Source organism: Urocitellus parryii, chromosome 5 (genome assembly GCF_045843805.1).
Source record: "Urocitellus parryii isolate mUroPar1 chromosome 5, mUroPar1.hap1, whole genome shotgun sequence".
NCBI classification, from domain to species: Eukaryota; Metazoa; Chordata; class Mammalia; order Rodentia; family Sciuridae; genus Urocitellus; species Urocitellus parryii.
Genome location: NC_135535.1, coordinates 156820918 through 156847668, shown reverse-complemented (window position 1 = coordinate 156847668; position 26751 = coordinate 156820918). Strand labels below are relative to the sequence as shown.

Here is a 26751-nt window from a genome sequence, read left to right as displayed (position 1 = left end):
TCTCCTACCCCAGACTATACACATGTTCACAGACTCCACCAAAAGCATCACAGAAATCACAGCCGCCGGCTTCCCTCCTATTGATGGAGGAGGGTATTGGGAAAACCAGAGCAAGGAGCAGGATCTGCCCCAGGATGCAGAAGGCCTCTCCATGCCCACAGATACGTCCCCATGCCGCCTCAGCAGGGCTGTTCTGCCAGGCTGGTCACCTTCCCTCCTGGCCCAATCTGAAAAGCATCATTGAGTTTCTGCATCAGTGGTCCCTTCCAAGTCCCCAGACCATCTGCCCTGTTCCAGCCTCTTTTGAGTTGATCAGACTTCTCTGGCCTCTGAGATATTAACGTTTAAAAGATAAAAGCCACTCTGGAGAAATAATTCACATAAATGCAGTTTCACTGAGAAGCATTTCTAGGCTGGTAGAAACTTTAGGGATACAAAGGGTTTAATTTTTTAAACTGCAGATTCCTTTCTCTTCAGCCCAGAAGTAAAAGTCTTCATATTTCATCTGGGCAGTTTTGACTGTACCTCAGCAAGACTTCAGCCTCTTTTCCCAAGGCCAATCCCTTAAAAAGCAGATATAAAATTCACAACCCCTGAGAAGTCTTGAAAGGGGCTCTAGGCCACCGACTCTGATCTCTATAGGAGAGGGTCACTTGATTGCTGCTTCTAGGAGCTGACCACCCACTTCACAGTAAGCCATCCACCAATGCATATTTGACCCAGGTCATCCAGAAGATATCCCCAGAGTGTGGCCAGGAAGAACCTACTAGAATACCCTGCAAAGGCTATCTGACCTCTTCCTTGGTCTCATACGGACACGGCTCAAAGCCACCACCCCCACTAAAAAAAAAAAAACACCTTGGGTTGCAGCCCAGGGAAGAAGCTCCAGCATCTTTTAAAATATACTTGCTTCCTAGCTTATTGTTTCTCTAGTCCTCTCTTCCTCTTTTTCAGGTATCGTAAGGTCAACACTCTTCATTTATTCATAAACTGACCTCTCTCCCAAGGGCACCACAGATAAATACTCCGACTCTCCACAAGCTGAAGCTTTTTAACTCCAACTCACTTCACCAACCCAGCACTTGGCCCACTGCCACTCCTTCCTTCCCTATCCCAGGCTCCAGTCTGGCAGCCCAGTGAGCAGGCGCTGCAACTCCAGTGGAGGGAGCAAAGTCAGCCCCAGGGAGCCTGCGAAGCACAGACTGCTGGGTCTCAACTCCTGCTTCCAACATGGCCCAATGGAGCAACTGTCAGCAAGAGGCAGAATCTTTGTTCTTGAAGAGCTGGAGCTTTCTGAAAACACGATGGTGAAAACTTGGGATCATCAGCTGAGTTGTAACAATCTAGTGAGAGACTCTGGAGGGATGTACCCAATTCAGAAGATGAGATTACATTTTAAGGGGGAAATAAGCCCCCAGTGCTGACCTGGCTCCTGGAGAGATGTACTTATATTCCAAAAGGTTAGAGGGAGTAGCCAGAACCCTTTCCCTATCTCCAAGCAGCAAAAGTTTTCCCTCCCTCCTTTTAGGAGAGGAAGCAGTTGCCTCTTTCTCCTGTATATAATGATTTAAAAATCCGCTTTTCTCCATCCTCACCTTGGGTCTCTTGACACGTTCCTTCACATCACCCTAGGGTAAACACTGGAGCAAAGGTGCCTACGCAGTTATATTTACATAACATTACTTTACCTTATTGTGTAACTCATAACTAATCTGTCTCTGAACCACAACACCTCAGGCCATGTGTTCAGAATAAAATTAATACGGGTAAATATTAACACCCAACAGTTACAGTGGCGAAGAGAACAGGATCCTATTCTGTCAAGTGGTCTACCAGACAGGTAAGAGCTCTGGGACTGGTTAGCAAGACTTGAGCAATATCCATGGGAACCAGGATCCATGGGAAATTTGCCAGCCAGGTATTAGGAAATAGGATTAGAAAATGTAGCCCAAATGGTGCCTCTGGATTTGGCTCTCTACTTTGCATGGGAGAGGAAGGGCCCCCCAGAAATTTTTAAAGATGGGCTTTAGGTAGGAAAAGAGAAGTTTATGTTGCTCTTTCCTACATGTGAGAGGAGGAAGGGTAGATTAGTGGCTACAGCCAGAGCAGGTTTGAGATTGCAGAGCCAAGCTGTCTTAGTTCTCCAGGGTGGGGCGTGTGGCCTCCTACATTGGAGAAGCTTCTGATCCTTAGTTCCCTTTGGACTCTGGCTGATCTTCCTGTATCAACAGGAACACTAGTCTCCTTACACAGGTGAAACAAGTGCGTGGAGTAGAGATATTGACAGCTCTGTTGAAAACCAGTACCCATATGCCTGTGCAGAGAGAGGACGCAGAACACAGAGTCGATGGAGATGCCAAGGAATGTAGAGGGAAACTTCCATGAGCACCAGAAAAGGGAAAGGGGGCTCCTGTAGCCTGCATGGCGTGTCACTTTTGCATTCCCTGGCAAGGAGGAAACCGCATCTCCCTGCAGCTGTGATTGAATCCCTGAAAACACTGAATTTATCTCAGAGGAGTTTGTGCAAACTTTGGAGTGAGGAAAAAGAGGAGTTTTTAAAATTGATTTGGATATTACATCCTTGTAAGGATCATCGAATCTGGAAAGAGACTCACAGTCTACAAAGACTTCTTTTTGCCACTCTTGGGTGAGATGAATGCCCATTAACCCTGGGGTTCTGGCGGTACAGAGAAAACTGCTGACTTCTTAAGAAACTCAATGAAGGCCTGGAATCTCACTGGACTCTAGGAGTGGGAGACAGACCAGGTGTCAGTGCTGGATTTTGAAATTTTTGTCTAAGGAAAGGTGGTGTGCCAAAAAAGCATGAAGGGGGGGCACTTTCCAGATGGAGATACACTTTTGGGAGTTTGTGACGCAGAATCACACCTTTTGAAAAGCAGACTTTAGGCTTGCCAATAAGCTCAAATCAGATGCCCCTTTGATGGGGGCAGTCAACTCAGATTATATGACTGACAGGTGAAAGGAGCTTTAAAAAATCTTGCTTCCAAAAGGCCTCACTAGCCAGGCAGCCTCTGGGCTTGGATAAGAAGGGGGCAGCTACCCCCTTCTACTGGCGAAGCAAGGAAAAGCCACTGGCTTTTGAGGGCCAAGGGTTTCCTCCAATTACCTGGGCTCTGGAGCCTGGGTGCCTGTTGTTGTTTTCAGCTCTACAAAGCTGAAAACAGGTGTGGCCACTCAGCTCAGTAAGCAGGAGGACCCAGACTCTTGAGGCTGTTTAAAAAAAAAAAACAAAAACATCCCTTTGTAGGGCCACGGAAGCAAATCATGAATGCTGGGAGTCTGTCTGGACCTCACACAAGAAAGGGTCGCTTTCTGATGAGGCCTCTGCTGATTGAACCTGGTGGGGTTTCTAGTGGAAGCTGAAAGGCGGGGAAGGTCAAATCACAAGAAGCTGAACTCTCCTCTGCTGGCTCTTGAGTCAGATGGGACTTTGGGCCTCCTCTTGAAATCTCACTGCTGTCGGCTTTTTGCAGACTGTCATGCAACAGTCAGCCGCAGGTGACTCCGGGGCCTGGTATACACACCTCAGGAAGGTATTTGATTATTCAATGCGGCCATGGTCCGACGTGGCCGATCCTCTCTCTAGGCCTGATACTGGGTCATGATCAGGATGAGGAGGACAGGGGAGTGGAAGAGGACAACAGAGTTCCTCTGCCAAGTTTTTAAATTCTGCCTTGACAATTCTCCTGGACATAGTCTATCTCCCTCTCTCTCCCCGAGTACAGTAATCCCAAACCAGCTTGCCTAGAAAGGATCTTGGGAGATTCAGATTTAAGTAATTCTGTTTAAGTTGTGTGAAAATGACTTTTCCTGCCTGAGGTGATCTGAAAAAAAAAAAAAAAAAAAAAAAGGTTCACTATTCACTTGGCCCAGCAAACCCCACAAAATATTTGGGTTCACCTGTGGAACTGCCCAGGACATCAAGGGTATGCATATCTGAAAAGCCACCAAGCTGCCACCAACAATCTGAAAACTGTCACTTTAGATAAGCAAGGTGTGCTGTTCCAGCATTATAACAGTGGAGTTGAGAGGTGTGGGGACAGGTGAGCTGGTGTGGTGAGCAAGGTGTTGTGAGCCCAGGTCAAACAGTGGGGCCAGACACAGGGTCAGTGGTCCAAAGAGGGTGCTGAGGCTTTGCTGCACCAACTAAAAAGGTTTATATATTGATTCCCTGGTCATTGAACAAATCCAGATGAACAAAGCAAGAGGTACTTACAGAGCTCATAGCCGGATTTCACCCATATGTGAGCTCTGGTACCACAATGAGATGATCTTCATGGAAAAGAAACAAATTATTCCTAAACCAGAAGAGGAGGTTGCAGAGGAGGAAAAGATATCCCAGAAGAAACTTAAGAAACAAATTCTTATAGCACAAGAATAAATTCAACATAAAAGAAGTGCAAATAAAAGTAAAATAATAATAAAAATGTGGTGAAAATATTTGGTGAAGACTCATAGTCTCATACCCATCCCTTCTAGACAAAAGATCTGGCTGAGAAGATGACTGGAAAATTGTGAAGTTATAGTAATGAGACACATTGATTTTGTAACAATGGAAGAAAAACCTAGAGCAAGTCCCCAGGGAGGCAAACTTTAGCCTGTGGAGGATAGGCTGGGGGATTGCTGGTCTGCTTTTCAGAATCTGCTTCTGGAGCCCTGTCCCAGAAGGAAAACACTGGCCGGCACTCTCCCAGCTGCCTCTCAGATCCTAAGAGCAGTGAACACTTTGAATTCAAACCTGCTGCCTCCACCCAACAGCTCTGACTGCAGAGAGGAGCTGAGGTTTCCTATTTCTGCATTTTCCACACAGAACACCTCCAGATGTCATCCACAAGTGGGGGACAGGTGAGCTGGTGTTGTGAGCAAGCAGGTGGTCCCCCTTCAGGGACTGAAGCACTGAATTAACCCACATTACTAGGGCTGAAGTCGGGGGTCCCCAAAACTTACCAATACATAGAGTGTGAGGCCCCATTAAGCATCCTGTGCACTTGAGCTGTCTGGTGTATCCCTTGGGGACCCGAACAACTGTAAACTTTTTGTTTCCCAGGGCTTGCCATGTGTGCCCTCTGGGGTTATTTGTACAAAAGACTTTAACATGGTTTATACTTAGACAGTAATCAGAAACATTTTTAGGAAAACCCAGATAGATCAAGCAACCTTGAGATGTGCTCTAAGAACAGTGTGCCCGTCTACAACAAGTCATCCGCCATGAGAAAGGTGGGACACATTCATTTCTCACTTTGGTTGAAGTCATTTGTGACTCTGCTCAGCCTGAAAGACATTTGGGTGGGCTTCGACTCCCTGACCAGTTACATAACAGTGGCTATTGCTTACAAGGTGTCCTTTGCAAGGTACTTCCCTCCCTTTGCCCAGGATTACATATTTTAAAGAGAAGTTGTACTTAAATGATTTAAGATGTGAACTGCTGAGTGACTTTTTTTTTTTTTTTTTTAAATGATACTGGGGATAGAATCCAGGAGTGCTCTACCATTGAGCTACTTCTCCAGCCCTTTTTATTTTGAGACAGGATCTTGCTAAGTTGCTGAGGCTGGCCTCAAACTTGTGATTCTCCTGCCTCAGCTTCCCAAGTCACAGATTACAGGCCTGCGCCACCAAGCCCAGCTAAATAATCTTTCTTTAGATTTACAGCACCAGAATATCTGGTGACCTTCAGATAACATCAGAATGTGTAACACCCCTCCTTATTCTTTAATTCTGTGCATTAACTAACATAAAGCATATATATTGTTTTATGTTTAACTTGCAGAAAACTAATGTTTGTAACCAGACCCAGGAGATCAAGGTCCATTATGATGTTTGGGGGTGTGGGAGGAGACACACACCCTAAATGACCAAGACACTGTTTAGCAGGTAGCCTTCCTGCCCTCTGTACCTCCTTTCCCTTCCCATAAATGTCCTTTGGTGGACCTGAGTTCCCCAAGATGGAGCTTTGAGGACGACAGCTTCTTCCATCTCCCCACCAACTCCTCATGTCCCTAGTATTGGCTTTCAAGAAGCAAAGAGGGGACCTGGATCTGGTAGCAGCTACACGAAAGACAAATGTGCTGTAGGTTTCTTCCTTGCAGGCCATCACAAAGTCCATGCATTGTTACTCATATATCCAGCAATAATTGTGGGTATTTGCCTTCCGTCAGATTAATCCAGTAACCTGAGGAAGCTACAAGGCTTTGTAAGGTAGGATTTTACGGTGAGGTTTGTTTGATAGACTAAAACCAGAAGTCTTGGACAGAGAAGCTAAAACCAATGCAGTGGGGTTGACCTCATCCTGCCTTTGGAGTTCTGCAGGCAACACCTGGGTAAGTGCTATTTAAAACAAATCAAGTGGATTTGGTCCTAGTACTTGCTGACTAGTGGAGTAACATATTATAGAAAATTTACCAGTAGCCAACTATGGAGAAACACAAGAGATGAAATCCTGGGTTCTAGACAAAAAGAGTTTTGTGTTTCTGTACAATTAGAGCTTTCTGAATAAATTGTGCTGAAAACTTAGGATCCTGGGCAAGCCTTGGAATATTAAGCTACAACTCTATAGATGGGAAACTCCAGACAGATTTGCCCAGCTCCAGGGAATGGGTATATATTTTAAAGGACCATGAAGCCCAAGACATTTCTAGTCCTAAAGCAGGAGCCACAAGGGCTTATCTGACCTCTGGAGAGTTGTATTTACATTCCAAAAGGGTAGAGAGGCTCCAGATCCTTTCCATCCTGTCTCCAAGCAACAAAGGTTTTTCCCCCTCCTTTGGGGAGAGGAGGGAGAGACACTGCCTTTGTCCTGTGCATACAAAGCGAAAATCAAAAATTGATGCTTGACAGTCCCATGCCTATGGAGCACCTGGTAATGGGGACAGGAACTTTTGATGATAGAAATGAAATTGGGTCAGAAAGTACTGAACGCACAGACAAAACTTTAATTGAGAAAAGAAAAAGGGGGAAGGGGTTCAGATGGGGGAAAAGGGGAATACTCCTGATGGTGGATCCCCCAAACAGAGAAGGGAAGCAGTTGGCATGTGCACTAGGGTCTGCTATTTTTCCACGGATCATGAGTATGGTGATTTTTTTTTTAGGAATTTCTTTTTGTAGAAGATCCTTGGAGACGGCATGGTGTCATCCTGCACCTGCTCTCTATATTAATAAAAGGAGGGATGGGGGCTGGGGTTGTGTCTCAGTGGTAGAGCACTTGCCTAGTATGTGTGAGGCACTGGGTTCCATTCTTAGCACCACATAGAAATAAAATAAAGGTCCATTAACAACTAAAAAAAATTTTTTTTAATAGGAGGGTGGAGAAAAAGGCACATTTCATACATTGTTCAGTAGTATGGGGAAGGATAGGGAAAGGTTTTCGAAGATAACAAGTTATGCATTATGGTCCTAGAGCTTGTCCACCCTGTCCCTTTTCCCCTGACTGCCTCTCATTTAGCCACTTGTATGAGAGCTTTTTCCATTGCTTTTCATGGTGTCACCTCAGGTGATATAATTATATAATAGTGAATCTGGAAACCCCTCAGGATGTCAATGTGAAAAACTCCATGAATTCCACTCCTCAGCAAAATGAAGCTGGCAAAAATGATATAAAACCATGACTGGGGCTGGGGATGTGGCTCAGGGTTTGATCCTCAGCACCACATACAAACAAAGATGTTGTATCCGCCAAAAACTAAAAAATAAATATTAAAAATTCTCTCTCTCTCTCTCTCTCCCTCCCTCTCTCTCTCTTAAAAAAAAGAAAAAAACCATATGTAAAAAAATAAATAAAACCATGACTTAGGACTGAGGGTGTAGCTCAGTGGTACAGTGCTTGTCTACCATGTGTGAGGCCCTGGGTTCAATCCCCAGTACTTCAAAAATTAAAATTAAAAAAAAATTTTTTAAAGTCTCTGGAAGCTTGATGCAGTAGTGTGCACCTGTAGTCCCAGCTACCAGGGAGGTCAAGGTGAGAGGAGCATTTGAGCCTAAGAGTTTGAGACTAGCCCAGGCAACATACCAAATGCCTATCTCAGGGAAAAAACAGAACAAAACAAAGTCTCTGGAATTGTTCTAAGGGCATATAACAAACATTCAAGCAAATCTACTAAAATTTGCCAAGAATAGCAAGTTTCTGATAACTGAGCTAAGACCTACTTTCTGCCTCACAGGGACCCTAGCTCTAGCTCAGCTTGACATAAGACACTCCAGATAGATATGGAGAACAGGCTGTGCTCTGCTCTGAGTTACTCCATAAGGATAGAGCACAGCAGTTTTCAGGCTGTGCCTAAACCTGCGTTAACTTTTCATTTTGTAAAGCAGTACTTTACCATAAGCTACTCCATTTTGAATGTAGTGTGGAATGACTCCTCACCTTGTTTGTACAAGTAACCATCATCTGTCTGGCACAACCATACGACATAAACTGGTAAGTTAATCATGCTAATAATAATGACCAACCATGGTCAGTTACATGCCTACAATCCCAGCAACTTGGTTGGCTGAGGCAGGAGGATTGCCAATTCAAAGTCAACCTCAGCATTTAGCAAGGCCCTAAACAACTTATCAAGACCCTGTCTCAAAAAGGGCTGGGCAAGTGGCTTAGTGATTTAGCACATCAGCAATCAATCCCCAGTACCCACTCCCCCAAAAAAATCTTAATTGGAATCAGATTCAGCAATTTTGCCACTAGGGTTTTGTTAAAAACAACAGAGCAATCAGCTGATAATTAGCCAACCTAACATATGTGGTATATTACCAAATGAAGTAGCCATCTTAACAGCGGTATGGGAAAGAGGTAAAGAGAGCCCTGCTAAACGTTTACTGTGTCATCCCAGGGTGATAGCAGTACATCCAAGGCTGTGCCCTCTGAGAGAGCCTCACCCAAGGCTTCACGTGTAGGAGAAGTGGATGTCACTAGAACATCCTGGCCAAGTCACAAAAGCAAGCAAAAAAAAAAAAAGGGGGGGGGGAAGAGGAATCAGTATCCATAGTACCTACAAAACAATTACCTAAAATGTTCAGTTTTCAAGAAAAATATCACAAGACATGCAAAGAACCAGGAACATGTGGCCCATATGCAGAAAAAACCAGCAAGCAACAGAAACTGCCTGTGAGGGATGAGAGGTCAGGTTTGAAGACTGCCAAGGAGCCATAACATGTTCAAAGAGTAGAAGGAAGGAAAAGAAGATAGGAAGTCAGAGATGGGGTCTCACTAAGTGACCCAGGCTGGTCTAAAACCCACCATCCCTCTACATCTGCTAATGCTACACACATCTGAGTAAAATCGATGAAAGAAAATCTTGAAAATAAAAAGAGAAAAATTAATCACATACAGGGGAATTCCAGTAAAACTAACAGCTGATTTCAGTGATGAAAGACTAATCTGCTCATTCCAGAGAAATAAATGAATACTAAAAACAACCTATTTAAAATGGCTCCCCCACCTCCCCAGTCCTGGGGATTAAACCCAGGGGTGCTTTACCACTCATCTATATCCCCAGTCCTTTTATTTTGAGACAGGGTCTTGCTAAATTGCAGCGGCTGACCTTGAACTGGAATCCTCCTGCCTTAGCTCCCCAAGTGTCTAGGATTATAGGTGTGCACCACCACACTCGGCTAAAAATGACTTTTTATCACCACAATCAGCCTACAATTATAAAGTAAGACACCCATGACTAAGTTTACTCATGGAGCATTAAGCTTTATGGAATGTTTCTAGAATGTCTCATTCGTTTTTCAAGTACGGAGCTGTGTATGACTTTATATGGAGGCCTGTTTCACTGCTTTCCCTTCATTCTCTCTCCTGCCACCCTGTGTAACTGAGGCTGTGTTCAGAGTGATATTCTCCTTTTAGCCACAGCCCTCCACAATGTCCCTACAATCCAAATGGCCCAACAAAACTACACACAAAGTCTGAGTACAATTAAGATGTCATGAAAACAAAAGATTTCATGAGATTCTCAGTTACTGACAAAGTGTCATCTTTAAAATAAGTGTGTCCCACAGTATGAACTTCACAGAAATTTTCACAACACAAAACCCATCAGAGGTTTCCTTATAGTTTAAGGAAATTGAAAAGTTAGTGTCTTAGATACTCTATTTCCCAAAGCTCGATCATTTGGCTCAGGCTTGGGTCTCGGGACCTATCCACATATGTAATATTTGTTTTTAAATCAGTTTTACTAAAATCATTAAAAAAGAAACCTTATGTTCTCACTTTTTACCCCTTTGCTATTATAGGAGATATTGCTTAGTGCATTTAAATGTCTCAATCAGATCGTGCTCCACCACAATGATATCTATGGCAAACTTTGGGAAATACTGCCCAAATCCATTGCATGGGATGAAAGGGTATATGGACGGCGATAGAAGGCACTGACTTTGCAGAGTGCTCTAAGAATGAGAACCAGCCAGCCTTCTAAGAAGGAGGCCTTTGACTTTTCTGAATTTTTAAACATCAAGTCACCACCAACTTCTGTAGTACTCTGAGTCACTTAAAACACTAAAAAGGCGGGGCCGGGATTGTGGCTCAGTAGTAGAGGGCTTGCCTTGCATGCGTGAGGCACTGGGTTCGATGCCCGGCACCACAAAGAAAAAAAGAGATTGTGTCCCTCTACAACTAAAAAATATATATTAAAAACAAACAAAACCCCCAGCCCTTTTCCGGTTGCAGCACCGCGTGGAGAGGACTGCTCTCTACGCTCGCAGTCACGCCGGCCAAGGGTCCCACTTCAGTCTGTACAAGTCTTCGGATGCAAGAAGACAGGTCACCTCTGTGGCGCATTGCAAACCGGGCAACGGCCTGATCAAGGTGAATGGGCGTCGGCTGGAGAGGATGGAGCCGCGCACGCTGCAATACAAGTTCTTGGAACCCGTTCTGCTCTGGGCAAGGAGCGGTTTGCTGGCGTGGAAATCCGGGTCCCTGTGAAGGGTGGTGGTCATGTGGCCCAGATTTATGCCATCCGCCAATTTCCAAAGTCCTGGTGGCCTATTACCAGAAATATGTAGATGATGCTTCCAAGAAGGAGAACAAAGACATCCTCATCCAACATGACCCGACCCTGCTGGTCGCTGACCCCAGTCGCTGTGAGTCCAAAGTTTGGAGGTCCTCGTTCGTGCTCACCACCAGAAGTCCTACTGATAAGCCCACCACAAAGATCAGAGTTCACCTTTGTAATAAAATTGTGTGGAATATTTTTAAAAAATAAAAATAAAACACTAAAAAGGGAGAGAGAAGGAAGTCCTTATTACCAAAGCTTTCAGCTCACAACTATATAACTATGAGCATTTGCAGAGATAGATAATTAAGGTCAGTTTAAAAAAAAAAAAAAAAAAAAAAACCACAGCATTGGACTTTCCGATAAAGCCTCTTAAGGCAATTCTACTACTATCCAGAATCTGGCTATGGAATGTGACCTGAATTTACCAAAGAGCATGCCATATCCTTAAGGTCATGGAGCGTCAGATGAGAGAAAGTTTAAAAGGATCCTGCCAAATGCTGAGACAAAAGAATCAAAGAAAGACAACAAAACTGCTTTTTGCAGGTAATTTTCAAACTGTATTCCAACAGGAATCAAAAGCTGAGGCAATGATGAAAGAACAATCATGGTAAGTATTTGAGGAACACGCCTCATCCTGGAAGTTTCCACCCTGACTAGCTGCTGTTCTGGGCTGAGAGAGGCCTTTCAGAACAGAAGGAAGGCAGAGTGGCCTGGGCTCCCTGGGCCTGCAGCATGATCCAAAGATGAATCTTCCCTGGCTGAAAGCTCCTTCCACAGACCCCAGAGACTGAAAGTGCATCTCTTGAATGGAGAGTGGGCAGAAACCATACAATTTTCCATTTTTCAAGATATACTTTTTATTCACTCTAAGTTGAAAATCATATGGATCATTCCATATTTTTAGGAAACAGTGATTTATAAATCACACAATAGGAAGAGCTCAGGAACTTCTGGCCTAACAGAATCAGTTGGAACATATCTACTCCACACTTAAGCTAAAGTCCAGTGGCCAGTTGGGGGAGAAGTTACTATTGGAATCCAAAACCCATGGACTCACAGGGCCAATAATTCCTCGTTGAGTCTGAAAAAGCAAAGCCAGGGCCACATATCTATAATCCTAATAAGGAAGAAAGTTGCATCTGTGCCTAAAAATCTGGTGATTTTTTAGCACATGAAATGAAGATAGTGAAAGGCCATACTCCAGATTGATAGAATGAGACCTCCCAAACAGCAGCAGAGGCTACATTTGGATCCCATGCCTTGGCCAAGTAAGGTCCACAATGATAATTAACTGCTAACATCACCCACAGCTCACTGGTGCTGGGCACTCTCTTAAGTGCCAGACGTGTACTGTTTCATTTAATGCTTAGAACAACTCCATGAGATGGATAGTCTTACTGCCTCCATTTTACAGAAGGAGAAGCGGAGGCATAGGGAGTTTCAAACTTGCACACTGTTTCACAGTCAGTAGTTGCTTGCCTTGCATGCCCACAACCTTGGGTTCAATCCCCAGCAACACACACACACACACACACATACACACAAAACTAACAGTAGTTGCGATGGGACTCGAAGTCAGGCAGGCTAGTTCCAGAGCTGGTGCTCTTGACCACCAACGTATATTGAGTGCTGTTCTGAAATTCCCCCTTCCCCTTCTTAAATATCTGACTGACCAGTGGCATCATAGGTACAAGCAGTGGCATGAATAGCCCCAGAAAGGCAGGTGCAAGGATTCCTTGCAGGCCACTTGGGCTTAGGTGGTGGGCAACAATGGAACTGGCCTGGGCTTGACCTGACTGAGGTCCTCCAGAGTTGCCCCTTCTAGCTGTGATGAATGAGCAGAACTAAGGGCCAGGCTCTGTGAGCTCTGCCCTGAAAGAAAAGATGAAAAATGACAGATATGTTTCCCAGGGCAGCAAATCCTTGACTATATCCACAGGGCAATGAGACTCAGTACCCTTGCCTGTGTCTACCTGCATGTTTGTTTTTTTTTTTTTGGGGGGGAGGGGCGGTGCTGTGGATTGAACTCAGGGGCACTCAGCCACTGAGTCACATCCCCAGCCCTATTTTGTATTTTATTTAGAGACAGGGTCTCACTGAGCTGCTTAGGGCCTCACTGTTTCTGAGGCTGGCTTTGAACTTGCAATCCTCCTGTCTCAGCCTCCCCAGCTGCTGGGATTATAAGCATGTGCCACCGCACCTGGTGCATGCTTATTTTTTTTTAATAACTTTAAAAATATATATATATATATTTAGCTGTAGACACAATATCTTTATTTTATTTTTATGAGGTGCTGAGAATGGAATCCAGTGCCTCACACATGCTAGACCAGAACTCTACCACTGAGCACCAGCCCCAGCCCCAGCCCCCCAGCATGATTGTGTGTGTGTGTGTGTGTGTGTGTGTGTGTGTGTTGCTGGGGATTGAACCCAGGCCTTAAGCATGTGAGGCAAGTACTCTACCAACTGAGCTATATCCCCAGCCCCGCAGCATGTTCTACAATGAAACCCCCAGCATGATTGTGTGTGTGTGTGTGTGTGTGTGTGTGTGTGTGTGTGTGTGTTGCTGGGGATTGAACCCAGGCCTTAAGCATGTGAGGCAAGTACTCTACCAACTGAGATATATCCCCAGCCCCGCAGCATGTTCTACAATGAAAGGAAAGGCTTGATTGATTCTAGACAGCCTGTAGCAGGAGAAGACTTGAAAATATATCTATCTGTTAATCCCCAAACCCACTCCTCCAGCCCAAGAAAACAAATATCCCAATAACCCAAGCCGGGCTGGGGATGTGGCTCAAGCGGTAGCAGCGCTCGCCTGGCATGCGTGCGGCCCGGGTTCGATCCTCAGCACCACATACCAACAAAGATGTTGTGTCTGCCGAGAACTAAAAAATAAATATTAAAAATTCTCTCTAAAAAAAATAAAAATAAAATAACCCAAGACACCACAATAGCACATGTCTGCTGATGTTTTTAAAACTTACTCTGGAATCATCTTTTGTTGCCTTTCAAAATATTTTCCCCTTCAGTTGACAAGGATTTTCTAATTCTGCCTAGGGATTTGTTTCTTTTGATCCTCCTGTGCCCCTGTGTTTCTAGAGAACTGAAATGGGTCTTCTGGAGTTTCCATTTTCTCTGCTTCCTCATGCACCTGCACTGCCATTCCTTGGTATTGGGAACGGATTAAGTTTCACAGAAGGTGTTCAAAGACTCCAAAAGTCAAAGTTCAAAATTTACATTTGTAACATATCAGAAACAAGGTTTAACAGAGCGATATATCACCTCCATAAAAGACTCATTATTGTTAAGACATGAACTCTCCCCAAATTGACTTACAGATTTAACACAATCCTAATAAAAATCCCAACAGTATTTCTTTTTTAAGAAATGGATAATCTGAGCCAGTGGCCCATGGCTGTAATCCCAGCGGTTTATGAGGCTGAGGCAGGAGGATCGTGAATTCAAAGCCAGCCTCAGGAAAATTGAGGCACTAAGCAACTCAGTTAGACCCTGTCTCTAAATAAAATACAAAATAGGGCTGGGGATGTGACTCAGTGGCTGAGTGCCCGAGTTCAATCCCCAGTTCTCAAAAAATATAAATAAGTAAGTAAAAAGGGTTGAGGATGTAACTCAGTAGTAAAGCACCCTTGGGTTCAACCCCCAGTGCTGTGTATTTGTGTGTGCGGGACACACACACACACACACACACACACACATAATTTATAACTAATTACCACTATATAAGACCAGTTAGCCATGGAAAAATCTGTTGCCAGACCCTGCCTCCTCCCTTCCATGGAATGAATACAGTCACTATTGATGGTTATAGATGAGGTGAGTCAAAGGTTGTTTTGTTTCAAAAAGAATTTCACAAGGGGCCTCCTGAGCCTTAAATAACTGCTTTTAAAAAATGGTACAGAGCCATAGAGAGGTGCCTTGCATCAACAAGAAAATAAACTTTTGCAAAATTTTTCCAATGGATGAGTTAAAAAAAAAAAAAGCTATCACAGAATGAGCTCAATATTGCAAGTGATTTTGGCAAGCACTTTGTTTCCTGTCTGTAAGAGGCTGGCTGAGCTAAAGACCCTTCTACATTGTAAAGGCTCAAAAGTCTGACTTTCTCTACCAGCACAAAATTTCACTGAACTTCCAGGATCCCTTTGAAAGTCCTGTGATCAGCTGGTGCACATCTATAATCCCAGCAGCTTGGGATGCTGAGGCAGGAGGATCGAAAGTTCAAAGACAGCCTAGGCAATTTAGTGAGGTCCTAAGCAACTCAACAAGACCCTGTCTCTTAAAACTAAAATACAAAATAGGGCTGGGGATGTGGCTCAGTGGTTAAGTGCCCCTGGGTTCAGTCCTCAGCACATAAAACACAAAAACAAAAAAGCCCTGTGATCTATGAGACCTGTGAACCTACAGGACACCCAAACTCTGCCCCTACTTGAAATCTCCATTGTGGGATGAGGGTGGGGAGAATAACATCTGCAAATAGGTATTTCTACAACCCAGTAACACATCAGCCTCTGAGCAGGGCACACATGGTAACTATCATTTGCCAGGGGAGGCCAACTCTGCCCTAAGTCACACAGTTATGGTTGTCAGACTCTGTGTCCAGCCCTCCTTCCACAGCCCTGTTCCATCCTCAGCCCAGCACACACACACTTTCAGGGATTGGGGGTGGCAATTTTTGCTTGTCCTTATCAACCCCCATTCAAGGGGCTGAGACAGCAGCCCTCTGATATAAACAATCAGCATGTCAAAGTCCCCTGAAGCTTTTGCATTAACCAAACTTATTTGCATGTGGTTTCCACTTAGCTCACTCAACTAGGAAACTCTCTTCCACATAAAACCTATTTACATTCCACAGAGCTAGTGTTTATGCACACTTAGAACAATGATGTTAACTTTTATGCATTTATGTTTATTTTTGTTTGTTTGTTTTGGTACTGGGGATTAAACTTAGGAGCACTCAATCTCTGAGCCATATCCCCAGCCCTATTTTGTATTTTATTAGAGAGAGGGTCTCACTGAGTTGCTTAGCACTTCTTCATTGCTCAGGCTGGCTTTGAACTTGGATCCTCCTGTCTCAGCTCCTGAACCACTGGGATTACAGACTTGCGCTACCATGCCTGGCTTATGTTTGTTACTTAATGACCTTATTTAGAAAACTTTTGTTTCCAAGAAAAAAATAATACATGTAATATACTAAAATCTATGCAAAAAAATGGGGCAGATATATCTATCTGTAGTGCTTGTAGATGGATACATTATCTCTGGAAGGATTAGGGAACTGTCACTGCAGCTATTTCTGGAGAAGGGCAGTAGGTATCTGGGGGCAGGAGAAAGACTCTCACTGTATACCCTTCTGTACCATGTGAATGTGCTTCCCAAGCATTACATTAAATTAAAATATTAAAAGAGGAATACAGGGTGGAGATTTTGCTCAGTGGTAGAGTGCCCTTGGGTATACCCCCCCCAAAAAAAAAGTAACACATACCTTTTTAAAAATTTTTTTTGATAGTACTGGGGATTGGACCTAGGGGCACTACACCCAAACTGCTGGGATTACAGTGTGTGCCATTGCATACAGCTAAGAGTAACATATTTTTAAATATAAAAACATAAGGGTCTGGTGCAGTGGCGCATGCCTGTAATTCCAGGGGTTTGAGAGGCTGAAGCAAGAGAATGACCAAGTTCAAGTCTAGTCTGGGCAACTTAGACTCTGCCTCAAAATTTAAAAAAGTTTGCCAGATGCGGTGGTGCATGCCTGTAATTCCAGTGGCTCAGGAGGCCGAGGCAGGAGGATCTCAAATTCAAAGACAGCCTCAGCAAAAGTGAGGCACTAAGCAACTCAGTGAGACCCTGTCTCTAAATAAAATACAAAATAGAACTGGGGATATGGCTTGGTGGTTGAGTGCCCAAGTTCAATCCCCCCCCCAATTTTTTTTAAAGTTTAAAAGTGGCTAGGGATGTGGCTTGGTGGTAGAGTGCCTCTGGATTCAATTCCCAGTACTACAAAGCAAACAAAAAATTAAAAATATACATAAAAACTTTACAAAGGTGAACATACATGAGCATATTCCCCAAGGGCATAATCCACACCAGAGATAAAATAACCACAATTAATATTTGTGTTTTCACTTCCTTCCCACATGTATTTTTTTTTTAAGAGAGAGAGAGAGAGAGAGAGAGAGAGAGAGAGAGAGAGAGAGAGAGAGAGAGATTTTTAACGTTTATTTTTTAGTTTTTGGAGGACACAACATCTTTGTTTGTATGTGGTGCTGAGGATCGAACCCGGGCCGCACGCATGCCAGGCGAGCCCGCTACCGCTTGAGCCACATCCCCAGCCCCCCAACATGTATTTATAATTTTTTTTGTCGTTGTTGTAGACAGAACAATTAGGCAAGGAAAAAATAAAAGGCATACAAATCTGAAAAGAGGCAAAGTCATCTGTGCTTGCAGATGACATGATCTTATATAAAGAAAATCCTCAAGATTTCACAAATAAAATAAGATACACCTGGAAAGGTATCTCAGCATTTGCATTGTATATATTTTTTCTTTTTTGATTTTAGATGTTGGAATAAATGAATCCAGTAAAGTTGCAAGATGTACAATCAACATGCAAAAAAAATCAGTTGTGTTATTTATTCACTAAATAATGAACTATCTAAAAAGGGAATGTAAAAAACAACCCAATTGCAGGGTATGGTGGCACACGCCTGTAATCCCAGCAGTTTGGGAGGCTGAAGGAGGAGGATCGTGAATTCAAAGCCAGCCTCAGCAAAAGTGAGGTGATAATCAACTGAGACCTTGTCTCTAAATAAAATACAAAATAGGGCCCTGTGTGGTGGTGCACGCCTGTAATCCCAGCAGCTCAGGAGGCTGAGACAGGAGGATCGCATGTTCAAAGCCAGCCTCAGCAATGGGAGGCGCTAAGCAACTCAGTGAGACCCTGTCTCTAAATAAAAATAGAAAATAGGGCTGGGGATGTGGCTCAGTGGTTGAGTGCACATGAGTTCAATCCCCAGTACCAACTCCCTCAAAAAACAAAAACAATGGGGCTGGGGATGTGGCTCAAGAGGTAGCATGCTCGCCTGGCATGCGTGCGGCCCGGGTTCGATCCTCAGCGCCACAAACAAACAACGATGTTGTGTCCGCTGAAAACTAAAGAATAAATATTAAAATTCTCTCTCAAAAAAAAAAAATTTAAAAAAAAAGAAATACAAGAAAGTTTTTTCAGGGGTTGGGTTGTGGCTCAGTGGTAGAGCACTTCCCTAGCATGTGTGAGGCACTGGGTTTGACCTCAGCACCACATAAAAATAAATAAGTAAAATAAAGGTATTTAAAAAACAAAAAAACAAAAAAGCAAAAAACACAAAATAGGGCTGGGGATGTAGCACAGTGCCCTGGAGTTCAATCCCTAATACCAAAAAACAAACAAATAAAAACAACCCCATTGATAACAGCATTAAAAAGAATAATAGGCACAGTGGCACATGCCTATAATCCCCATGACTCAGAGAAGTCTAAGGCAGGAGGATTCCAAGTCTGAGGTCAGCTTCAGCAACTTAACTAGACCCTATATGAAAAAAAAAAAAAAGGACTGGGAACACAGCTCAGTGGTAAAGCCCCCTGGGTTCAACCCACAGTACCAAAAAGGAAAAACAAACAAAAAACCCCAGAAGCAAAAAAATAAAACTTCAAATACATTAAACTAAGAGGTGAAAAACTTGTACACTGAAAACTATAAAACAAATCAAAGGTGACACAAAAAAATGGAAAGATATCCTAGTATTTGCATCAGATACTTTTTTTCTTTTTTCCCTTTTTGCCATTGAGGATTGAACCTAGGGGTGCATTCACGAAAAGCCACATCACCAGTCTTTTTTAAAACTTTTTTTTTTTTTTTTTTAGTAGTAAATGCACATAATACCTTTATTTCATTCATTATATTTATGTGGTGCTGAGATCGAACCCAGTGCCTCATGGGTGCAAGGTAAGCACTCTACCACTGAGCCACAACCCCAGCCCTTTTTTTACTTTTTATTTTGACAGGGTCTCACTAAATTGCTTAGGGTTTTGATAAGTTGCCAAGGCTGGCTTCAAACTTGTGACCCTGTAGCCTCAGACTCTGGAGTCCCTGGAGTTACAGGTGTACGCCACTGCACCCAGCTACACTGTATACTTTTTCAAAGTGTTTTCACAGATGATATCTCACTTGAACTTGATGCCAACTCTAGGAAGTAGAAAGGACAGATGGAATGCCTTCCAACAGATGAAGGCCCAGGAAGACCCAAGAGGCCTGGATGAGATTAGTAACAGAAGATTAGATCTTGTCCTGCATGGCCTATGATCTGTTTTTATGCCCTTACTCAGATAACAGATCTGCTACAAGCACTAATGGCATAAACTCCAATAGCTCCATGGGGACTTACATAACCTCACAAAGGTGCCATTGGTGCAGGTGACACTCTCAGTGGAAGATAATGCACCCATGAGGCAGGGAAGTAACTATCACATATAACATATAAACCTATATATTATAATCAGGTTATAAATGTGATCACACACACACTGTACTGTTTAATGCTTTTCTGGAGCCTCAAAGTCAAATCCACACCCTTCAGTCCAGCAATCAAGGCATGTCACAAGCCAACCCTTTTCCAGGCCTCTTTTGCCACTGTCCAACCTCCCACTTCTCAGGGCATGGTGGCACCTGTCTGTCATCCCACAGCTTGGGAGGCGGAGACAGGAGGATTTCGAGTTCAAAGCCAGCCTCAGCAACTTAGGCCCTAATCAACTCAGCGCAACCTTGTCTCTAAATAAAATACCAAAAAGGGCTGGGGATGTGGCTCAGTGGTTAAGTGCCCCTGGGTTCAATCCCTGCTACCAAACAAAAACAAAAACAACCTCCCACTTCATGCTCTGACTGTACTCAACTGGAATACATGCCCTCCCCCTCTACTTAAAATTAACATTGACTCATCCTTCACATCTTAGGCATCACTTGTCCAGGAAGCTTTCCTTCAAAACACACACACACACACACACACACACACACATGCACACGATAGACCCTCGGTCAGTAGTTCTTCTATTGCTCCCAAAGACTACATATCCCTTATTCCTCCATCTGGCCCCTAATCTGTGAGCTGCTTAGGATCAGAGTTTGAGACTTTTTTTTTAAATATTTTTTTTGTTGTTGTTGTTACAGATGGACACAATGCTTTTATTTTACTTACATATTTATTTAAATTGTAGATGAACACAATGTCTTTATTTTATTTCATTCATTTTTATGTGGCGCTGAGGATGGAACCCAGTGTCTCACACATGAAGGCAAGCACTCTACCACTGAGACACAACTCCAGCCCCAGGGTTTGAGCCTTTTGACCCTTGGTGTCAACTGACCATCCCAGGCCTGAGCACACAGTAAATGCTCCTTGTATACCTGATAGGTGAGTGTGTGAGCAAGGGAGCCCCCGCAGGTGCAGCTTCTTTAACAATGCCCCACGAAGGGAAATGGCACTAGAGAACCCAGATGCATGTGCAAAACTAGGGGAAAGGCCCAAACACACTGGCTGTGGAAAATATCCCAAGTAACTTCAATGCAAGCTTTTGTCTGCTCTTACCTGGGCCTCCTGACACAGGTAAGGGGGAAGCCAGTGCCGAGCCAGGAAACCTCAGCAGTCAACAGAGCCAAAGTGAGGGAGGAGCTGTGCACAGCTGAATAGCCAGAGCCCAAGAGAAGTAAGAGGACGGGCCAGGGGGCTCCCAGAGACTGAGCAGCAGGGCTGGTTCCAAACTCAGGGCAGGGCAGAGCTCCTTCTATAGCACCACACACAGCACAGCAATGGGCTGTGGACCTGGCCAGCACCAAGAAGTCTACAATATATTAGGAAGAATGCAAGATAGCAGGAAGGATGATATAAATGGAGAGACCGATCTAGGACAGAATATGTCAGGCTAGTAAGAATTAGCATAGCCAGGGAAGACAGGCTGTCTGGAGAATAAGAATCCATAGACCTGTTTTCTTTTCCCTTCATATTAGAAACTGCCATATTCTGAAGTTGACTGTACCAGGCATTGGCTGAGCACTTAGATAACTGATCTTCACAACAATCTGAAGGGGCTAGGGTTGTGGTTCAGAGGTAGAGTGCTCGCCTGGCATGTGCAAGGCCCTGGGTTCGATCCTTAGCACCACACACAAATAATAAATAAATAAAGAAGTTTTAAAAATTAAAAAAAAAATCTGAAAAGTAGCTATTCTGTACCTATGCAGACAATGAGCCTAAGAGTTAAGTTACTAGCTCAAGGTCACACATCTATAACTGGCAGGGAAGGAATTTGAATCTGAGTGTTCACTACCTAGAGTGGTTCTGGAAACTTTTTTTTTTTTTTAAACTTTAATATTTATTTTTCAGTATTTGGCAGACACAGCATCTTTGTCTGTATGTGGTGCTGAGGATTGAACCCGGGCCGCACGCATGCCAGGCGAGCGCGCTACCACTTGAGCCACATCCCCAGCCCCAGTTCTGGAAACTTTTAAAATACAGTTTTCAGTCAGGTACGGTGGCACATGCCTGTTATCCCAGCGGCTTGGGAGGCTAAGACAGGACGACTATAAGTTCAAAGCCAGCCTCAGTAATGGCAAGGTGCTAAGCAACTTAATGAGACCCTGTCTCTAAACAAAATTCAAAATAGGGCTGGGGATGTGGCTCTCTGTGAGTTCAATCCCTGGTACTAAAAAAGAAAGGAAGCTGGGTATGGTGGTGCACACCTGTAATCCCAGTGGCTCAGGAGGCTGAGGCAGGAGGATCAAGAAGTTCAAAGCCAGCATCAGCAATTTAGTGAGACCCTAAGCAACTCAGGGAGAACCTGTCTCTAAATAAAATATAAAAAAGGGATGGGGATGTGGCTCAGTAGTTAAGTGCCCCTGGATTCAATCCCCAGTACCAAAAAAAAAAAAAAAAAAAAAAAAAAGAAGGAAGAAAGATTAATCTAAGTGGATCTGATGGAATCAGTCAAAAAAATTTAAAAACAGAATAGAGGCTTTCTAGGTAAAGAAGAAATTCCACCTATGAATGGCAGCTTTAGCCCGTGCCTGACAGTTCTAGGCTGCCTTTCAGGATGCCTCACCTACTTGAGTTTGATTTCAGACTTGTCTGCAATCGCACAAAGCCAGTTCCCTGTGATCTCTCTCATACTGGTCCTGTTTCTCTGTTGCACCCTGATGGATACAGGAAGGAAGTTGCCTTTCAGATGTGGGGAGAAAGGGGAGGCTTAGACTGGGACTGGATTCCAAAGAGCCTTGAGGTGCATGTCAAAGACTCCGGACTTGAGTTGGGTGCATGGCCATTGGCCCAGCTACTCCAGAGGCTGGGGAGGGAGGGTTGCTTGAGCCCAGGAGTTTTGAGGCCAGCCTGGCAGACCAAGTTTCAAAAATAGGTCTCAGGGTGCTGGGGTTATGGCTTAGTGGTAGAGCATTCGCCTTGCACATGCAAGGCCCGGGTTTGATCCTCAGCACCACATAAAAATAAATAAATAAAATAAAGTTATTGTGTACAGGGCTGGGGATGTGGCTCAAGCGGTAGCGCGCTCGCCTGGCATGCGTGCAGCCCGGGTTCGATCCTCAGCACCACATACAAACAAAGATGTTGTGTCTGCCGAGAACTAAAAAATAAATATTAAAAAAAAAAAAGTTATTGTGTACAACTACAAAAAAAAAAATTAGTCTCAGACCAAGTCTCCAAAAATTAAAAATTGAAAAACAAACAAACAAACAAACAAACAAACAGAGAGAGCCATGAACTTTTCCTAAAAAAACTAAGGGGAAACAGAAGAACTTAATTGAGCAAGTGAAGAGTGGAATGAGTTCTGTGTTTTAGATGTCAGGAGTCTGCAGGCTGGAAAGTGAACTGGATGGAGTGGAGGGGACAGACAGGAGAGCAAAACAACCAGGAAGATGGAGCCACAATCCAGGTAGGAAATGGTGAGACCTTGGGTGGACAAAGGTTTAGGATGGGCATGAGAGATACAGAGGAATTAAGCCTTGTGGGGCTTGGTGGCCTAATGACCTGGGGCATGGGGGGAGGGGGATGCAATCCACACTGATTTTCAAGTGATTGCCTCTTTTCATCCTCTTGGACCTCAAGGATACAAGGCAGCAATTAGAAGTGTCTTCTCGGAACCACCAGCTGCTAAATCAAAATGTGAGCAATTGCTCACCACCCAGATGCTACATACAAATCATCCATCTTGGGAACAGCAGCATGACCATAAGACATCCTGCAAGACATCCTGCTGTAGCCCTTCAGCTTCCCTGAGGAGAAGATGGTTAAAGGCAGCATCTGGCAGAACAAAACTAGAAAAACATGGCTGAAGAGCCTGGGTGGGAAGGAGGGGGGAGATGAGGGCAGGGGTATGCTCAGAGCAGCTGTTTCTGCCATTTCCCAGGCTTTGGAGGGCATGAAGGCCCAATGGGAATCTGACAACCTCCTGAGGAGCGTGAGTGCCAGCACCGGCTGGCAAGAAATACCAGAGCTTTTGTGGGAACCTGAGAGGACCAAAGTGGAGAGGGAGTCAATAAACTCAAGCAGCACCAGCCACCTCGTACCCTTGATTCTGTTTCCTGTCTGCAGAATAGGCAGAATCATTCCAGTTTACCACCTAACAACTTTAACAGAAAGAAGGGATAATCAGGCTCCTAATGACTCAGAGATGCCAAGATATATCTAGAAGGAGGACAAGGTAAAACAGCAGCATTTGTTTCTAGTGATTGTCCAAACAATCTTGTCATGGCCATTAGTTTCTCTATGGCTCGACATTTCTCACCAACAGAATGGCATTTTATTTTATTTTTTGTGGTGCTGGGGATTGAACCCAGGTCCTTGTGTATGCGAGACAAACACTCTACCAACTGAGCTATGTCCCTAGCCCCCAGAATGGCATTTTAAAAGGGGAGAAGACAGGAACTAAAAATATTCACTCATGGGCCAGGAGCAGCGGTGCATGCTTTGAATTCCAGTTAACTGGGGAGGCTGAGGCAGGAGAAGTATGAGTTCGAGACCAATTTATCGAGACCCTGTCTCAAAATAAACAATAAGAAGGGTCGGGGGTGTAACTCAGTAGAAGAACACTAGACCCAGTACCTCATTCAATCAATCAAATCATTTATGGGATTTTGTTTTCAGTAGTGGGCTAAATTCTATTAGATCAACCCTCTTGTAAATATCACTGTAATCTTTGGACCAAATGGTAAATACATTACCTATTGAAGGTACTGGAAACAACCCAAACCACTGGAAATCAGAGGCAATGGGAAGGGAGAGGCCCATTTTGGAAGGGAGTACTAGTAGGTAAGTTTCACTTGTGTGTGTGTGTGTGTGTGTGTGTGTGTGTGTGTGTTGCTGAGGATTGATCCCAAGGCCTTGTGCACTTGAGGCAAGCACTCTACCAACTGAGCTATATCCCCAACCCAGCTTCACATTTTTTCATAGTTCTTCAGCTGGAGGAAGTTGCCAGTAGCAGTCAGGAAAGAAGCTAAATTTTGGTAGAAACTCATTGTCTTACTGACTTTAAGAATCTAAGGAGGGTTGGGGATGTGGCTCAAGCGGTAGCACGCTCGCCTGGCATACATGCGGCCTGGGTTCGATCCTCAGCACCACATACCAACAAAGATGTTGTGTCTGCCGATAACTAAAAAATAAATATTAAAAAATTTAAAAAAAAAAAAGAATCTAAGGACAGTGGGGGCATGGTAGCACACACCTGTAATCCTAGATATTTGAGAGGCGGAGAAAGGAGAATCACAAATTCAAGGTCAAGCTAGGAAACAGCAGAATCCTGTTCCAAAATTTTAAAGTTTTAGAAAGGGCTGGGGATGTAGTTCTGGGGTAGAGCCCTTGCCTAGCATACGTGAGTCCTGAGTTCAATCCCTAGTACTGCAAAACACTTAAAAAATAATAATAATAAAATAAATAAAATTAAGGGCAGTATTTGGAGCAGTTATAAGTGAAAAGGTACAGAGGGATAAGGATAAAGCCATAGAGGTGGGATGTCAAATTCTACATATAAACTCTGCCTTACTCTGTGGCTGAACCATGAACAGGGCCCAAGCAGCCCACCTTAAGCTAAAAGAACTGGACAGAGATTTTAGCTGTCATTTCCCTTCAAGGGAGATAGAATTCAGTGTTTTAAATCTAACCAAGTTAACTGCCTGATAAAATAAACAAACAAAACCAACATCTCCACAGAGGAATCTAATAATCCAGACTCTCTACAACATATCATAATATCAGAGATATAATCCAGAGTTACTAGACCATTCAGACAGGAAAATGTGACTAGTGTTCGAGATCAGATGCAACCAATGAGATGACCTGAGATGATCCAGATGCTGGAATTATAAGGATTTTGAGGTAGATGTTATAACTATATTGAAGGGGAAATATGCTTGTAGTAAACAAATTGGAAATCTCATCATAGAAACAGAAATTATTTTAAAACAATCAAATAAGGGCTGGGGATAGAGCTCAGTTGGTAGAGTGCTTGTCTCACGTGTACAAGGCCCTGGGTTCAATCCCCAGCACCACAAAAAAAAAAAAAAAAAATCAAATAATATCCAGCCAAGAATAAAACCATAGATCTACACATAGACTTATATACAAATATTCATAGCAACATCCTTCATAGTGTCTGAAAAGCAGAAACAACCTAACCCAAGTGACCATCCATTGAAGAATGTATAAGCAAAATATGGTATGTCCATATACAATGGATTACTCAGCATAAAAATAAAAGTTATTTTGTTTTGTTTTGTTATGTTTTTTGTTGTTTTGGTCTTTTTTTTTCTTTCCTTTTCTTTTCTTTTCTTCCTAGCATTGGGAATTGAACCCAGTGTGGCTTTACCACTGAGCTACATCCCCAGCCTTTATTTTTTATTTTCAGGCAAGGTGTCACTAAATTGCCCAGGCTAGCCTTGAACTTATGATTCTGCAGTCTCAGCATCCCGAGTCACTGATATTACAGGCATGTGCCACTGTGCCTGGCTCAGAATAAATGTTTAGTATGCATAAGGACTGGGTTCAATTTCCAGCACCCCAGCACCAAAACAAAACAAAACAGAACAAAAAAACCATGAAATGAATAATTTTATGTTATGTGAATTATATCTTAAATGTTAGGTTTGGATCTAAATGTTTTAAAGGTTGGTCACTATTTCAGCAATGATAAGAGGTAGAGTCTTTTAAAGCGATTGGATCATGAGGCTTTGACTTCATGAATAGATTCATTTATTAATAGATTCCTGGCTAAATGGGCTCGGGGGAGGGACTTGGTTTTAAAAGTGAGCCCTGGGTCAGTGTTGTGGCTCAGTGGTAGAGCACTTGTCTAGCATACATGAGGCACTGGGTTCAATCCCCAGCACCACATTAAAAAAAAAAAAAAAAGTGAGCTCCCTCTTTTTGCTTCCTGGCTGTTGTGAGCTCTTGACTTTTGTTACACCATACACTCCCCACCATGATGTTCTGCCTCACCACAGGCCCAAAGAGATTCTCCTTTAGCCAGTGCTGCTGCTCACCTATAATCCCAGCAACTCCAGAGGTTGTGGCAGGAGAATCACAAGTTTGAGATCACCCAAGGCAACTTAGTGAGAAGCTCAGCAACCTAATGAGACCCTGCCTCAAAATAAAAAATAAAAAGAACTCTGGGTTGGGGATGTGGCTCAAGCGGTAGCGCG

General features: G+C 43.6%; 1 protein-coding gene and 1 pseudogene across 1 annotated transcript in view; one reads left to right on the top strand and one right to left on the bottom strand.

Moving 5' to 3' along the window:
- Nucleotides 1-26751, bottom strand: part of Stox1 (storkhead box 1) — a 53706-nt gene that overhangs the window by 20134 nt on the left and 6821 nt on the right. The gene's annotated exons all lie outside the window — the stretch shown is intronic.
- On the top strand, nucleotides 23-19421 carry LOC113186999 (uncharacterized; annotated as a pseudogene).